The sequence below is a fragment of the Protopterus annectens genome, chromosome 7.part0 (assembly GCF_019279795.1).
Source record: "Protopterus annectens isolate FY-2018-M chromosome 7.part0, PAN1.0, whole genome shotgun sequence".
NCBI classification, from domain to species: domain Eukaryota; kingdom Metazoa; phylum Chordata; order Ceratodontiformes; family Protopteridae; genus Protopterus; species Protopterus annectens.
Window position 1 is genome coordinate 342,142,229 of NC_056739.1, and position 18,788 is coordinate 342,161,016.

Below are 18,788 nucleotides of genomic sequence, written 5' to 3' on the forward strand. Positions count from 1 at the left end.
GTTGGCAATATTTCAGATCAAGTATTGCTGGTTTCCATTGGAAGTGTCATTTTGATATAAATTTAATTTATTCTGCATCCCATAGCTTCTACATTATGTTAAGAATGTCCATTTCAGAAACAAAGCTGGCCAGGAAGTGTATTTTGATGAAAATGGTGACATGCCTGTGAAATTTGATGTGCTTAACTGGCATCTCACCTCCAAAACTTCTATGAGAAGTATAAAGATTGGTACATATGAACTGCAAGAAATTCCTGGGCTGGAGCGTGGTAAAATCCTCACTATAAATGAATCTGCCATCATGTGGAGTGGAGGATACTTGCAGGTATGATAACTAGCATATACAGTCTTATGTAAGTACTAAGGACTTTCAAAAAGTTTTGTCATTGTTGATTTTTTCTAAATTTATTGTGCGCAAGAATATATAATAAAACATCTCAAAATAGTCTTCTGTAGCTTGCATATCTGCTTTGGAAAAAAAACAGCTTTTTTATTAATGAATCCAGAAAATCATATATGTGGAGGAAATGGAAGAGTTTTCATGGGATTAAGGAAGTAAAATATTTTCCTTTCATGTTACTATTAATTGATGTTATGAAATTAATTTGTACATAACAAAATATAACATCTGGTTAAAATACTTTAAAGTGAGACAAATATTAAATGAAAGAGAAAGGATGGTATACAAAGTAAGGTACTCAGAGAGGCTTATCTAAACTTCCTTCAGCCCATCTTCATGAGGTCCATTCACTGATCCCCAGTTTACCTGTGATGAATTTGCTGAGTACTTGTTTCTAGAAAATCGGTAGCAGTGCAATTTCTTGAATGAATGGCAACACTGACTTCTTTTGTTTTCTGAGATTTCTCCCTTCTTTGTATCCATTCAACAGTTAACTAAGTTAGAAGGATGTGGAAGACTTCCTTCTCCCCATATAGGGGATATATGGGAAGGGGCTTCACTCCTTAAAAACATTATTTTTTGAGTTTCTTCAGCAGCTTAACTCAGCGAGCTGAGTCTTTGGTGAGCTAAACCAAAGAAGCCACAGGAGCATAGAAACAATACTAGTCAAGCAATCCCAAGGACCACGTATGATAAACATGTCACAAATTTGTGTGTGCTGTTCTAGTCATCAAAACTAGCCTTAAGGAAAGTCAGTCAAACAATCCCAAGGACCATGTATGATAAACACATCGCAAATTTATGTGTGCTCTTCTAGTCATCAAAACTAGCCTTAAGGAAAGTCAGTCAAACAATCCCAAGGACCATGTATGATAAACCTGGTGCAAATTCATGTATACTGTTCTAGTTATCAAAACTAGCACAAGGACCAGATATGATAAACCTGGTATAAATTCTTGTGTACTGTTCTAGTGATCAAATGTAGCCTTAAGGATAGACAGTTAAGCAATCCCAAGGACCATGTATGATAAACCTGGTGCAAATTTGTGTACATTGTTCTAGTCATCAAAACTAGCGCAAAGACCTTATATGATAAACCTGGTGCAAATTTGTGTATACTGTTCTAGTTATCAAATGTAGCTTTAAGGATAGACAGTCAAGCAATCTCAAGGACCATGTATGATAAACCTGGTGCAAATTTGTGTACATTTTTCTAGTCATCAAAATTAGCGCAAAAACCATATATGATAAACCTGGTGCAAATTTGTACATACTGTTCTAATCATCAAATGTAGCTTTAAGGATAGACAGTCAAGCAATCCCAAGGACCATGTATGATAAACCTGGTGCAAATTTGAGTATACTGTTCTAGTCATCAAAACTAGCATTAAGGATAGAGAAAATAATACTCTGTGTGACCTGTACTGGTAATTTATTCAATAGGCAAGGAATACACTGAGTTAGGAACTTACACCTCTAGTAAGTCCTAAAAACTGTTCAAGTATGCTGATATACACAGGTCCACCAGAAGTCGATCTAAAAAAATGCCACAATTTATTCCAATATTACGTACAAAACTTGGTTAAGCATTTTCATCCACACATCCGTGGACTTCTTCAGAACAAATCAGAGAAACCATTAGGTTCCTTAAATATGTGCATATTTGACGCCAAAATTACCAGTACCCTTAAAAACAACACATTTAAAGATGTATCATCCTAGAATACTGCAATATATTCAATGCACTTGTCTATATTGTAAAAAATACAAATGTAATAAATCCATCATCTTAACAACGAGCAGAATATAATAATAACTAAATCTCAATGTACTTTAAAAGTTATTTATAAAATTTCATAAGTATGTCTCCTAATAAATATCCCCTAATAAATACATTCATCTGTACAACAATTATCTTATTAAAAACACATAACCATATTCATCTTGAATGCAAGACCAATATAATAAATTCTACTGTGAACGTTCTTTCATTAAAAATTGTGATTTTTACACTGTCTTAAGTTGTAATATAGGCTTAATTGTTATACAGTCATTTAACCCTGGTTCATTAGATGCATCTGCTAATAACTGCCATTTCACTTCCCTCTGTCCTAAAATAGCCTTATAGTTGCCTCCCCGTGGCCCGATGGTTACTTGTTCTACTATAGGAAATTTAAAAGTATGTAACTCACCAAGTCCTTCTACATTTCTATGCAAGGCATTATTTTTGTCCTTCTGCCTAATACTGTAAAGACGGTCATAAATTCATTTTTTAAAAGATCTTTCAGTTTTTCCTATGTAGAAGCAAGGACAAATCATGCACTTAGCTAAGTTTATGATGTTTTTGGAGTTGCAATTCCCTTGCCTAAAATTATCTTAGTGTTGTTAATATTCTCCAGTGTAACTCCTTTCACTTCCCAAGTGATAAGATGGGTCGTAATTTAAAGTCTCTGCTAGAAAAAGAAAGTATGAGTAGAGAAATTAGCACGCAGAACAACAGCACGAGATGATGCAGGAGTTGAAACCAGTGTTTCCATATGGGAAGTAGGAGTTACAATATTAACACTGAATATATTGCAGTATGCTAGGACAATACGTTTTTAAACATGTTGTTTTTAAGGATACCGGTAATTTTGGTGCCAAATATGCACATATTTAAGGAACTTAATGGTTTATTCGATTTGTTCAGAAGAAGTCCACAGATGTGTGCATGAAAGCATTTAACCAAGTTTTGTATGTAATATTGGAATAAATTGTGGCATTTTTTTTAGAGCGGTTTCTGGTGGATCTGTATATATCAGCGTACTTGAACAGTTTTTAGCACTTAATTGTAGGTGTACACTGCTTACTGGAGTTTTACCTCTAGTAAGTCTAAGTGTTTGCGTAGCTTTAATTTCCTTGTGTATGTGTTTGTGCAACCACTGTTTTTTTTTTTTTGAAGAAATAGCAAGTGAAATAGGACTGTCTCTTTCATTGTATAAAAGTGAGACACTGGTCACCTCAAAGCTGCTAGTAGGCTGCTGAATTTAATGACAACCATGCTAATTTAGCAAGATACTTAAAGGATTTAAAGTCTATCTTGGTTAGAAATATTTGAGATCCTTCTACTTGAGATATACGTTTGGATTTTTACATAGCAAAGAGGGGCATTGCATTCAGAAGTGGAGTACCATTTATATCAAATAGATAGGGAACACCTTTTTGTAGAAACCTTCGACGTTGCACTTTTCTACATTTGACAATGAGATCATTTTTAGTACGAAGGCTTTTCATTGGCTATGAAACTATAGTCTAGTCCTTTCTGGAGCTGATTGGCATCAGTGAATGAGAAGATAACAGTTTCCAACTTGCAGTTATCAGACTGGGACAACCATATTTCAGGGATATTGGTGTAGATGTCTGCAAAATAAATTCCAAACAGGAGAGGGTTCAGCACTGTTTCCTCTGTTACTACACTGGTTAGTATGTTATATTCAGAGAAATAGTGTCTGCAACCTTTACAAGTTAATATCAGTTGAATAGCCAATCTCCAAATGAACAGACAACAGAGGGGCTAAATAAAGTTTGTCTAAATTACAATAGTACCATTATGGGGGGTAGTGTCAAACATATTGGTCAGGCTGAGATAAGTCATGTGAATGGAAGACCACTATCCCCAGTCTCTCTAACCCATTTTCTATTAACCTTACGAGGTTCAGGAGACCGGACCTGTCCTTCCCAAACAAAATAATTGGTGCCTAGATCAGTTTAGTTGCCTACATTTGGTATGAATGCTCTACTAGGATACTTTCTATAGCTATGAGTATAAAGCTGGTAAAGCTGAGGTGCCTATAACTAGCTGGGTCAGTAGAGGGGCCACCCTTGTGTAGTGGAGTCATGGTGGCTATTCTCCAGGCATCAGACAAAAGTCCATTAGATATACTGAGACTGAACAGTTCAATTAGATGTCCAGATAGTGCATACTTACCACTGATAAGAAAGCAGTCTAGTATGTTGTATGGCCCCACATACGTATTATTTTAGCTTTTGACAGGGATTCAAAGATGTGCTCCAAAGTGATTTCAGAGCTTATTAAGTTTTCAGGAACAGTAAAAGGCATTGCATTGATTTGAACCAAGGATCTCCTGTTTACAAGATAGGCACTTTAACCAACTAAGCTACAAGACAAAGAACAGAATGGAGGTAGTACACTGAGAGATTTTTTTTTTGGGGGGGGGCTAAATTTTACTTTTATCATAGGATCATAATATCATAAGATCACAGGATCACACGAGGTTACTAGGCTATTGCCCCTGAGGCCCTTATAAACCTAGCCAAGAGTTTAGCCCATGTTTAGACAAGTCAGAACTCAAAGACCCTGTCCAGCAGGGCCAGAGGTGGAATCACAGAAGTGTATTTTCTGTTTCCCATCCAGTTATTCAGGTTGGGCTTAAAAAGGGATAATGAGGTACTCTGCTTGACATGGAGAGGGAGTCTGTTCCATAGATGGGGAGTCTCTGGGACACAAACCTGTCCTGCCAACAAATCCTATTGATATCAAAGACCAGGTTGAGGTCGCACATAAAGGTTGCTTGAGTGGAGCTTGACTTGTGGATATGCAGCAGTCCCATCAAGGTGGGGTCTGAGGTTGCTTTGTATGCCAGACAGAGGTCACCTTTGAGGATTCTGTATGAAACTGAGTAGAGGGACAGGGAGTTTAGCCTATCTGTGTAAGGTAGATGTTTGAGGCCCTGGATTTCCCTGGTGAGGAACCTCTGTGAACTCTCCAGCTGCTGCATGTGCTTTGTGAGGTACATGCTGAAGGGGGTGTTATATTCAATAATTGGCCTTATAAGGGAATAATAGAGGGATGTTATGACCACTTTCTCCTGGATGAGATACCCTTAGTTATGAGGTGGGCCATGTAGAAAGGTTTCCATACAATAGAAGCAACATGATGGTCAAAAGTCCGGTTGCTATCAACCTGCATGCCCAAATCCCTCACTACTGATTGGGTACTTAGGATATTGTTATTAATGTGATAATATGTGGGGATGTCACTCTTCCAAAGGGGATGATTCATTTTTTGGCATTCAGCTTGAGACCATGTTTCTGGCACCAGTCATTTGTTTGGGTGAGACCCTTTTGGAGGATGTCCACATCACTTGGGAAATTGATGACTGCACCCAGCTTGCAGTCATCTGCAAACTTGGCCAGCCATAGCCCACTGATTTTGTCCTGCACCTCATTTTTATTACTCCCATGTAAAATAATTGAGGAAGTTTACTTTGAAATTCAGTAGTCCAAGATAAGGCTGCTATTTGTTTAACCACTTGTAAGCTTTTGTTTTTGGTTGCTTCATTTACTAGTTATAGCAAATTTGCTTTATAAATGATTACTCTTGTATGCGAGACGATAAAAATGTATTTTTTTATTCCACACTGATATATTCAAATTTTCTAGCTAGTAGGGCCTATCATTATTTCATCTATACAGCTGTGATTCAAGATGGTACTAGTGTATTAAGTAAAAGTATTTTACTTATCAATGTTTAAGCTATCATTTGCATTTTACATTATATTTTTTCAGACATTATAAATTCTTAGGCATTTATAGCATATATATATATATATATATATATATATATATATATATATATATATATATATATATATATATATATATATATATATATTACCGAAGTATATTTCTTATAATTTGCTGATGTTTTGTGGAACAGAGTACACAATTTATTACCTACAAAAATGGATGGGCACAAACCTTAAAACATACTAAGCTAGGGAATGACACATGGAATAAGAAATATTGACTTTGTACTTTGCAACAAAATGTATTGCAATCTTTCACCATTTGTTTTTGGAAATGTGAGCTAGAAAGTTTGAAATAATTTATTTGTATCATATATGTCTGGATTATGCCTATTTTATTAATTTGCATTTGTCAGTTGAAAATGTCCAATATGGAAGTTACAATTACAGTGAAGTTCTTAGGATATATCTTTAAAATAAAGTAATATTAATGTAACATTAAACAGTAAAAATAAACCAGTCAAATAACATATGCTGATATTTTCAAGCAAATCACTACCAAAGACAATTCTAAGAGTACTGGTATAAATATATAGGGTGATAGATTAGTACTAAGCTAACTGCTCTTACAGGACATTTTAAGCCTAGCCAATTGCCCATTTGAGAAGTAAACCCTGCACTTTGTGCATGTAAGGAAACACCTTAACCATTATGCTAATCTCCTATATTTATCCAATGCAATAAATTTCTAGAGAAGAATTTAATACATATGCAGCGAAAGCAATATAAATTTTCACTAACTGTATAAATACTGGATCATAAACTTTTGTTGACTGGATCCATTCATTGACATGTGAAAGAACCAATGCATCAGGTTGAAAATCAGCTGATAACATGTCTTGACATTTCACCATACAACTGTGATACAATTAGGATTAGGGAAAGAGCCCTTTCCCTACTGTAGTGTGATCCTTGAGTTGAAATAAATAATAGGCAGGTATGGGGGGTGTAGGAGGGTTTGCGGGTTATATTGTGTTTGATTGTTTTTTCGATCCTTTATGGTTTGATGTTTATGGTTCCATCATTGCAGGATGGACAGTTTGCATTTTTGATGGTAGGTTATGCTTTCTTACATATGTATTTATATAGACAGATATATGCACACATACACATACTTTGTTAGGTTTGCATGCACACTGACATATTGTAAACCATAATTAGATTATATTGCTTCTAGGGGAGATATTTGGCAAGGAGTTTATAGATAGAATGCTAGTTCTACAGAGTTGTAGAGTAATCATTTGATGCAGTCATTTTTGTTCTAGTTGTTACTGAGGTGAAAGATCAGAAAAATTTTGAATGTATGACTGCTGCTGGAATGCTTGTCCTGGAAAAGAGCTTATTCTAAATGTTACCGGTATGTTTGTAGTGATGACTGCATCAAAATGACTACTGACTGACTTAGAGATGTGAACCATGTAATGAGTGGACTAAGGTTCTGTTGAGAAGTTCAGATAGTGGCTTGGGTGTCTGAAGCTCTGACAGGAAGGGATAGGCATTCCTTTTAGGAGTTCCATGTCAGGAAGCATGGTCTATAAAGGGGATTAGTCCATAGGTGTAACAGGTGAGGACAAAGGAGGGAGATACCAAGGGGTAAATTATAAATGAAAAAATCCCTTGGTGGATAAAGTCAGTAGCATGAATGCCCAGGACTATGTTCGACATCAGACCAAACCTTAGAACAGATATAGCACGGGGCAGTAGAAAAGACTGGTAGATCAGGTGACAGATGGGAACACTGGAGTAGTTTGAAAAATGAAGTAGAAGTGGAAGAAAAACAAACAAAAAAAGGTTAGTTGAGAGGTTATCCAGATAACAGTGTCAAATCATGATGAGCATTTATAAAGGATAAGATGACTGTACTTGGCAGAGCTATGTGGAATAGAGATAACAGTAAAATGTAAGCCCACCAAGGTCATTCAGTGAGGGACAATGTGGTGGCAAGGGCTACTGTGCCCCGACCCAGTATATTCAATCCTAATGTATACCTTTTCAAGTTTATTTAGAAGTAATGAGGCAATATTAGTAAAGAAATGTTTGTAGGACATGAGACTGGGAAAGTGTTAGATTTTAGCTATGCAGAATCAAATGTTTACAGCTAGGAATGCTTTAGCCCTGTGCAGTTTGCCTTCTGAGATGTTTGATTTTAGATGGCATTTTGGAGAGGTGTTAAATCTACACTGGTTATTGAGAGTAACTCATATCTTTATTATGTAAACATACACTGGAAGTTGCAGTAATAGGAAATGGTTTTATTGGCAAAAAGGTGAGATCAGTTGAGAGTGGCTCAGCAGATCAATTATATGCAGAGGTTTCACAGAGAATAGTTGTGATTTTGTTTTGAAGACATTTAGAATAAAACCTTATCGGTTTAGCTACTTCTCAGTTGTGTAAAACATTGCTTGCAGAAGGTAACAAAAGGTGTGTAGACAATCAGCTGAGATAACAGCGAAGGCATCATCTGCACGTATCACACAAGCCTTACTATTTCAAATATGAGTGTCATGTTATTCACAAAGGTAGTAGATAGAAACTAACCAAGAACTGGAAGTTTTCTGTGTTGTGTATTGGTATTGATTTGTGTGTGAGATTTTTTACGTATTCAAGGTTATGAGAGAAAAACCTTCCAAAAGTGTAACCATCTTATTCATGAAAGGTGATGGAATGTGAGACCAGCAAGAGAGAAGGATGTGTTTGACTAGGTTCCCACATTTTTGAGGGGTTATTTATTTTATTCATTTAGTTTACATTTGTTAACCAAGGGTGCCTGAGCCGAAAAGGCCCTTTTTCAGCAGAGGTCCGGGGAGAAAAGTTCCACATAGAAAAATTACAGATACATTTAGATATTTAGACATGATCAGTATACACACAAATTACAATGGACATGTTTTTACAGTGGTATGCAGCACATCATCAGTTACAGTGGAGAGAACAAACATGAAAATATTAATTTAAAAATAAAGGTAATTTATAGATTTGTGGTGTACAGCTGAAATTTGGAACATAGGTAGAATACATACATAGTACACAGGTACAGTACATACATTGTACATTAGCCAGTGTTTGTGAGTAACAGTGAAAACTATTATCAAATACTCTAGGTTTAGTATGTGTACCTTATCCGCTTTCACTAGCCTGGGGAGCAGTCATGTCACTGACAACTTTGCTTGAGATATTGCCTAATGAGGTTTTTAAAGGAGGCTTTGGATGATGTGTTTTGTATGCTAATGAGTTTCATTTTTTAGCCAAAGAACTACTATATAGTAAGTCTCTAAAGCTAGTGTAGCTGTTGGTGACTTCTAGTAGTAGTTTGCTTGATGATCTAAGAGGCCGTTTGGCTAAGTGATGGTGTACTAGGTTTTTGAGGGCAGAACACTTATTGGGGAGGTAATAGACAGAATGACAGAGGCAGAGCTGATTGTAGGCTAGGAGGTTGGGCAGTTCAAGCCAGTGCAGCTGTCTCAAAGCAGTACAGTGATGAGTTCTATATGAGAAATTTGCAGCAAAGCGGGCAATTCTGTTATAACAGTCTTCCATTTTGATTAGTTCAGTTTTGTTGAGATTAGTCAGAATGCATAGAGCAGGGTAGATAGAAGTTGGGAGCGAGCAATGGCTGATCTTATGTTGTTGGTAAGAAATGGTTTGATACGGTAGAGTGATCCCAGTTTGGCATGTACTTTTTTAATAGTTAAGTTGAAATAGGGTTACCCTATTTGGTTATACAAAAAAGAGGACGAAAAAATATTTGCTGGTAATATACCAGCACATATTTTTTCGTCTTCTTAGGGTTGCCAAGTTCTGGGTCAGGACAAAAGGTCTTTCACACTAGATGAAGACCAAAAAAAAAAAAAAAAAAGGTCCAGATTAATGACAAGTAGCTCCGTGTTTGGTGATTTTTGATTGGGCCGTATGCCGGTGTACAAGACAATCAAAAACTTGCACAGCGGACCCTCTCCTATTCAATGCAGAACATCAAGCAGTTCCGCATTGAACAGAGCTCTGTTTTTCGATTTTTTTTGATTGGCTCATATTCCGGTATACAAGCCAGTCAAAAACTCACACAGCAGACCATCTTCTGTTCAACTCAGAACATCAAGAAGTTCTGCATTGAACAGAGCTCCATTTTTGCAATTTTTTAATTGGCTGGTATACCAATATACGGGCCAATCAAAAAAAAAACAAAGCGGAGGCTGTTTTGCTGGGACTGTAACCAGCAGTGTGGGACTCGGGATCGGACTGCCAGTCCCTGGACAATTCTGCTGAAATAGGGACATCTGGTTTTTGAAAATTCTGCAATTAATTGCAGAATTTTCAAAAAACGCCCAGACACCTGGACAGGAGCCGAAAAAGAGGACGTGTCCAGGGAAACCTGGACGTATGGTAACCCTAAGATGAGATGACTATCACATTTTAGGTGGGAGTCTATGGTTATTCCCAATAGCTTAGCCTGTGCCACTGGAGCGATTGGAGTAGCATTTGTGGAGTAGATAGTGAATTGACTATTATCAGTGTTTTTCTTAGATCTGGTTATAATCATAAGCTGAGTTTTCTTTGGATTGAGGCTATGTTGGGCTTTGATAAGGTAGTTTTCAACATCAGAGAATGCTAGTTGAGTTGTTTGCAGGAGGGTGGGAATGTTTTGTGCAGCACAAATTAAGGTAGTATCATCTGCATACTGAATGATAGATGCATGCTGTGTGGAGGTGTAGAGGTCATTTGTGAAGATTGTGAATAGTAGTGGTCCTAAGATAGAACCCTGTAGGACTCCTATAGTTATGGGCAGCTGAAGAGAGAGAGAATTTTCCCATTTCACAGCTTGGTACCTGTCAGTTAAGTAGCTTTGGAACCAGGTAAGAGTGAAATTTGATAAGTGATATTGGCTTAGTTTGTTTATCAGGATTTGGTGTGAGACTGTGTCAAATGCTTTGGACATATCCAAATAAAAAGAGTTGACTCTTGCAGGCCTTCATTTTTGAGACAGTTTACTGTGTCTGTGAAGAAGAGGAGGGCTGTAGTGGTACTATGGGCAGGTCTGAAACCATGTTGAGTAGGTGACAGGATTTTGCTGTCTAGGAGATATTTTAGCACCTGGGTATGGATACATTTTTCTAGGATTTTGGCCGGGGGGAAAGTATAGCAATAGGTCTGTAGTTACTAAGTTCAGTGGAGGTCCCACCTTTATGTATGGGCGTAACATAGGATATTTTCCAGAGTTTGGGCACATAGTTTTCAACAAGTGATCTGTTTATGAGAGTGGAGATTGGGATAGCAATAGCATCTGTTGTGAGTTTCAAGAAGTAGCTTGGGGGTAGGTTGGCTGCTGTTGAGGAGGTGTTTAGTTTGGAGAGCATGTTTTAATTGAAGTGGTGGAAACTGTTTTGAGGGTAAAGCTTGTATTTGTGTTATTTGTTTTCGGGGGATAGTGAGGTTGGAAGTGTCCTGTGATACTAAGGATAGAATTGAGTTCACAAAGTAGGAGCTGAATTGTCTTTCGATGGGAACTTTAGTGTCAGGGATGGTTGGTTTGGGGGTAGCCTTTTGGGTGGGTTTTAGCAGCTGGTTTACATTTTTCCAGTTGTTTTGAGGGTTGTGTTGGTATTTAGTTTGTAATGTTGTGTAGTAGGATTTTTTTGCCCAGACTAATGCATTTTTTGCATGGTTGTGCAGTTCTTGATACTTCGTTAAGCTTTGTGTTTCTTTGTTTTTTTTATAGTAAACCCAGGCAGTGTCTCTGGACTTGAGGATTTGTTTTGTTTCTTTACTGAGCCAGGGGTTTGTACAGGTTCTAACCTTGATTTTGCACAATCGAGAGACAGTGTCTAGGTGTTGTATAAATGTTTTGTTGAAATATGCTACAGCCTTGTCAAGTGGGAGAGTTTTTTTTTGGGGGGGGTCCAGTCACAGTTACAGAGTAAAGTTTTGAGGACCTCAGGAGAGGAATTGTTTGTGTTTCTAATGGATTTATAGTTAGTGGTTTTGCATATGCTTGTTCTACTATGTATAAAGTATATTATATTGTGGTCACTTAAGGTGTCTGGGAGACTCCCTGTGTGGGAGTACAATGTGGGGTTGTAAGTTTGTACCCAGTCAAGGATGGATTCCATTTTAGATTTCTTATCACATCTAGTTGGAATTTGGACTAGCTGCTGGTAGCCATGGAGATTTATTAGATTACTTGGTGGTTCTGATATGCAGGTGAACCAACCTAGGTTGAAATCCCCCAGAATAAGCGTTTCTTGTGAGTATGTGGAAGAACACCAGGATAAGAAGTCTTCAAGGCTAGCAGGTGTATTACCAGGTGGAATATAGATCATAATTGTGATGAAGACCTTTTTAGGGTGAAGATGAAGTTGTGAGATAAGTATGTCCCAAATGTGTGGCTGTTATTTTTCCATGAATTAAGACCTTTACTTGGTATACTGAGTTTCTTTTTGTTACTTCATGATGAGTAAAATTTACTGAGGTCACTTTCATGCCACAGGATGTGAACTTAAATATATAGTTGAGTGTGGTCAACATGCAGGGCTGAATTCTTTAATAAGTAAGGTATGTTAGCCATAGCATAAACATATTCATAACTCATGGACTGATGAACACTTCAGACAGACATTCTAAAAAGGCTGATTCTAGATGGCTCATATAATGAAGACATCCAATGACAAACTATCTATAGATATACATAGATAGCTGTACATATTACTTTTTCAAATGAAGAACATATCATACAGTAATATATTTGCTAGTTACCAGTAAGAAAAATTACAGCCGTCATTAGAAACCAACAATGTTTTTGTAAAAGTGAAGTCATTTTGCTAGAAATTTGCTAGCATTAAGTGAAAGCTAATCTTTAAAAGGACAAGGAATGGACACTGCATGGGAAATTGTTAAATAAAAACAAAGATAACAACACAGGAGGCTCAGATGCAAAAGTTTACTAGTGTACACCAGGAGGCAAAAAAACATACAAGTACAGAATTTTGTCTGGCATGATGCAGGAAGTACAGAATATTTTATAGTGTTTACATTCAGGTTTTGCCCACCTTACTGATGTGGTTAGTCACAGGGCATCTACATCACTTTTACTAACAGTATCCTATTCATAAAGATTGCTGATGTTATATTTTTTAAAAAAGCTTTCCCTTGGGAATAATACAGCCTTGCAAAGCACCTGGTCAGTTATAATGTCTTTCTGTAAATGTTACTCCTTCAAGGTTTCAGGCCTGCTCGAATACAATAGTTGGTTCAGTCTTGTAATACACTTCTTTGTTCTTCTTGCAACATTCTTCCAACAGCTGCGTCTTATCTTGATAACATTTACAAGGCCAATTGTCCCAGAGGAAGGAGAAGAAGATTTTCAATGCTTTATACATTTAATTTCCTGACCCAGCAGATAATCATTAGTGAAAAACATAAGCTTGCTGAGCTGGCTACTGCCAGGGTCAGAGTTCAAATATACTGCAGTTCCAAAGCTTCAAGCAATTACATGTAAAATCATTCTTATTGCCATATTATTAATAGAATAAAATGCATTATATACTATTTGCTTTTTAACTAGCACTTTATATATGTTCAAATACATATTTTTCTAACATTTTCCTCCCTTTTAATACTTTTATTCTATTCTGAAATATAAACAATGTCATTTCATCCCCTAGCCTTCTCCTTTAAGGACTTTCAACCAGGCAAGTCATTTAGTTTATACTTCAGAAAGAATTTAATCTGAAATTAATTTTTCTAACTCAATGTCTTGGTACAAAGTTTCAGTTACAGATACATCAATAAAATCTTTGATCAATCTTTTCATGCAGGGAATCCCACAACAGACACATGCTCCAATAGGAGCAGACCCACACAAATAGCAATCAAAATGTTCATTAGGATAGAACCCCACCGACCAAACAGACTCTGGAAAAAGTTCATCAGTGGGTTTGGGCCTGGTTCAGTCATGGCCGATACCTGCTGTATTACCTCTAGGTGGTCATTAATTTCATGTCGATTGTCTGGTATAAATGCACAGCATTCTTCTTTGATAAGCGCGCATGTACCACCTCTCGCCGCTAGGGTGATGTCAAGAGACATTCGATTTTGTAGCACAACAGTTCTCATTGCATTCAGTTCATCAGTCACTAGTTCGAGAGCAGAAAAAGTTGCATTACTCATTACTTCGAGAAGTTTCAACAGCTTTCTCAACTCCCAGATCGATTTGACTGCTCCATATGCTGGAAGTATTCCAGCCCAGGATATTACACTGTCACTCAAGTGCATATGAGTCAATTTTTCTTTGTTTTTTTATGGAATGATGGTCTTTCCAACCAGCTTTGATTTGTCCCTCTGGATTTACAGGTTTTCCGATTGGACCTTCAGGTTTCCGGGCTACATCTCTCACATTTTGTATCTTACCTAGAGGTAATTCTGCAGTATGTGTTATGGCCGGAACCAGATAACCAAAAAAACAACTGCTGGACCAATTCTCAGGTAGCCATTTGTATGCCTTTTTCCCACAAACAAAATAACAGTTTTCTAATTTAGTACTGATGCGGGTTAATTCTGAATGAAACATTTTCTTGTTTATAATAGACAGTTGTTTATGCAAAACAGGATTTCTCTGCACATCACTTAATGTTGTTTTCATTAAACTCAAATATGAATCATAATTAGTATTACAAACAGTGCCTCTATCTTTAACATTAATATAGCATTTATAAGATATGGTTATATTACAGTTACTCCAACCCACTTGAAGTGTATCATTCTTATAAAAACATACAATTCCCTTCTGTGTAATAGGCAAATACAATGCAATTTTGTCTTGTGATCTTACAGGTCCTGTATCAAAAAGTAAATTCTCCCAAGTCTCATTTATCCCCAAGGGGACAGCGGACATTAACAGTCCTCCATATGCTGTTGGTCTAGCAGTACAAACCCAGCAATTTGAAATGTTCATAGTCTCTACATATACACGCTTCATAGCTAGGTATGTGTTAAAGTTCGGATGCCAGTCTATAGACAGTTCATCACGTCCCTCCACTTTCACTTGTGTGGTTAGATGTAGGAAAAACCACAACAAAAGGAAGGTCATCACAATCATAGTCAATAAATGCATAGTCAACAAGATGATTAAACAACATCTTTGGGGTTGATCTGTATTTTTACTCGTTTTGCTCTTGGCCATCCTGCCTTTGTTGTGTATCAGTGCCAAAATGTTTATCAAGTTGAAAATTCTTTACCGGTTTACAGTGCGTCATATGGACCCAGGACGACCTCTCAGCAACTTTGACTGCAGTAGGCGTTGCCAACAGTACCTGGTACGGTCCTTCCCACTTTGGACTCGCCCAATTCTTCCTCTTCGTAACCTTCAGCCACACCTAGGTGCCCGGAGTCAGCACCGCTTCTAGCGGTCTGGTCTGTCTTTTATCTGAAAAAGAGTTCAACTGCAAAACAGTTTTATTTGTTACCAGTTTTCTCATGTAGCTAGCTAATGATCTGTCAGCTTCTAATTCTGCAGGCATGAGAGCTTTCCACTGTGGCACATAATATGCCCTTCCAAATATAATTTCAAAGGGAGTCAAACCCTTTACATTTGGAACTGTTCTCATGTTCAGCAGTGCCAAAGGCAGACAGCAAATCCAGTTTTCCTGTGTCTCACATACTAGCTTCCTCAATTTGTTTTTTTAGAAATCCATTGTACCTTTCCACCAGTCCTGCAGACTGTGGGTGGTAAGCACAATGATTATTTAAGGAGATTCCAAAGAATCTCCCAAGCTGGTGAATAGTCTGATTAACAAAATGTGTCCCATTGTCACTATAAATCCTTTCTGGTATGCCAAATCTAGGAATTATTTTTTTTTACTAGGGCTTTTGCCACGGTTGCTGCATCTGGATTTTTAGTTGGAAAAGCTTCTACCCATTTGGAAAACATATCTATAATTACTAAACAGTATTTTTTCCCTTCACATTTATTCAATTCTATGAAATCCATACAAATAGTGTGGAACGGATATGGTGGTTTAGGAAAATTCCCTTGCTTGGGTTTGAATGCCCCCTGTGCATGATGTTTGTTACAAATATGGCATACTGCACAAAATTTTTTTGTATAATTTATGAATCCGTATGTTTGGAATATTCGATTTACTAACTGTACCATCCCCCCTGTTGAGACATGGCACTGCCCATGGTTCAACAAAGCTGCATATCTAAATAAATTAGACGGTAATATTGTTTTTTTCTTTTTGGAGACATACAGTCCATTTTCGAGGATTGCACCTCGTTTCTCCCATTTTTGTTTTTCTGCTTTTGTAGTTAGTGTCTGCATTGTTTTTAACATTTCTAGATCTAAAATCTCAGAGGGTTGTAATTCCTTGGTTAAAAGTAAAGTTTCTGAGTCTGAGGCTGCTTGCTTTGCAGCTGCATCAGCTTTTGCATTTCCTTTTGAAATTCTATCCTGTTGTTTTGTTTGAGCTAAACATTTACAAATAGCTACTTTAGTATGTAACTGAATAGAATCTAATAAGTTCAAAATAAGTTGCGCATGATTAATCGGTTTGCCATTAGATGTTATCATTCCCCTATTTTTCCATTGTTGTGCAAAAACATGCACTGTAGAGAAAGCATACTGACTGTCAGTATATATGTTCACACATTTATCTTTCGCTAGAGTGCAAGCCCGTGTTAAGGCTATCAGTTCTGCTGCTTGAGCAGATAGGTTATGCTGTAAAGGTTGGGCTTCTAAGATCTCTGTATCTGTAACCACTGCATATCCTACTAGATTTTTCCCTGTAGGACCCCTTCTGCATGAGCCATCCACGTAAAATGTCACCTTGGCATCATTCAAGGGCATATCAGTGAGATCTTCTCTGGGCAAAGTTGTTTGTTCAATTTCCTGCAGGCAGCTTTGCGGTGCGCCATCCACAGGGGTTGGAAGTAACGTTGACGGGTTTAATGTTGTACAACGTTCAATTACCATATGAGGTTGGCTCAGCAGTATGGTCATACATGAAAGATGTCTAGCAGGAGATAAATATGCTATTTTTTCTTGTAGTAAAATTATCGCGACTGAATGAGGCACTCTCAATGTGAGAGGGTGGAATAACACCACTGAGGCCGAAGCCTGTACTGCCATTGCAAATGTGACCACTGCTTGTACACAGTGAGGCAACAACCATGCCACTGGGTCTAACTGTGATGAATAGTAAGCTATGGGGCATTGCTTATCCCCATGCTGTTGCGTCAGAACTGACGTCATATATCCTTGTTTACAATCTACGGTCTGAAAGAATTTTCTGTGGTAATTCAGAAGTCCTAAAACTAATGAAGAAGCTATCAATTATTTCAGTCTACAGAAAGCTGTTTCTGCTTCGGGTGTCCATTGTAATATATCTTGTGCTGCCATTGGTGTTTTATATATTAAATCAGCCAGTGGAGCAGATTCTAAAGCATAATTTAATATCCAGCTTCGACAAAAATTAGTTGTTCCCAAGAAGGACATCATTTCCTTCTTGGTCGCTGGTTTAGGTGCTTGTAAAATTGCTGTTTTTCTGTCTTTGTCTAATATTCTACCTTCATTGGATATTACATATCCCAGGTATCTGACTTGTTTTTTCCAAAGTTGTAACTTACTTTTGTTTACTTTATGTCCCTGTGCTGCTAAAAATTTCAATAACGCTATCATATCCTCCCTACATTGATGCTGGGGGGGGGGGGGCTGCTAGCAAAATGTCATCTACATAAAGCAGAATCTGACTACCTCCTGGTGGGGTAAACCCTGCCAGGTTGCTTGCCATTTCTTGTGCAAATATCGTTGGACTTTCACAATATCCCTGTGGTAGCCGAGTATAGGTATATCTTTTACCCTGAAATGTAAATGCAAACCAATACTGGCTATCAGGATGTATAGGTATTGAAAAGAAAGCATTGCTTATGTCTACTACAGTAAAATATTTTGTTGCGGCTTTAAATCGTTCAACAAGGTGTGTGGGTCTGGCACCGTAGGTGCTCTAGGTATTATTGCATTGTTTACACCTTGTAAATCCTGTACCATCCGCCATTCCCCGTTTGTTTTTTTAACAGGAAATAGAGGGGTATTACATGGTGAATCAAGAGATTCTACCAGTACTCCTTCCTTGAGTAATGCTGCTATTATAGGCTTGATTCCTTGCTCTGCATCTTTCCTCAAGGGGTATTGTCTTTTTTGTGGTCTAAATGCTGATTTTGGTGTAATAGTAACTGGTCCTGCTGTTTGAATAAGTCCTACATCTGATTTGCTTGTTGACCAAAGAATCTTTGGTATGTCACACAAGGCTTTTTCTTCTTCTTCTAATAAGAACACTAATCAGCTGTCTTCACTAGTTTGTAAGTGTACAGCTGGATGTGTCTGTGTTAGCCAATTCAATTTCTGTTTTTGTATTCCCTGCTCTGATAATTCTAAATCAGTTTGTTTTCCCATCTTGTTACTTTTTCTCCTAAGTCCGCCCATTTCATATTCTTATTTTTCATTAAGCTGACATGTGGTAGTCGATTAGATTTGTACAGTGTCATGAATTCCTGAGGTAATGAACAGCTTACCACACTGTTTCCCTCAGTATCCCAATACAAGGTTCGTAATACCAATCTGTTAGCAGGATTTTTGAATAATTCTTGCTCATATTCTTTATCAGGTCCTGGCATGCTACAGTAGTATAGAGTACAGTGTAACAAATGCTGTTGGTCAGTGTCAAGGGAGGGAGCCTTACTGATGGCTACATTCATCAGTTCCTCGGTCACTGCCCCTGGATCAGTCATAACTAGGTCCTGGCTGTACCAGT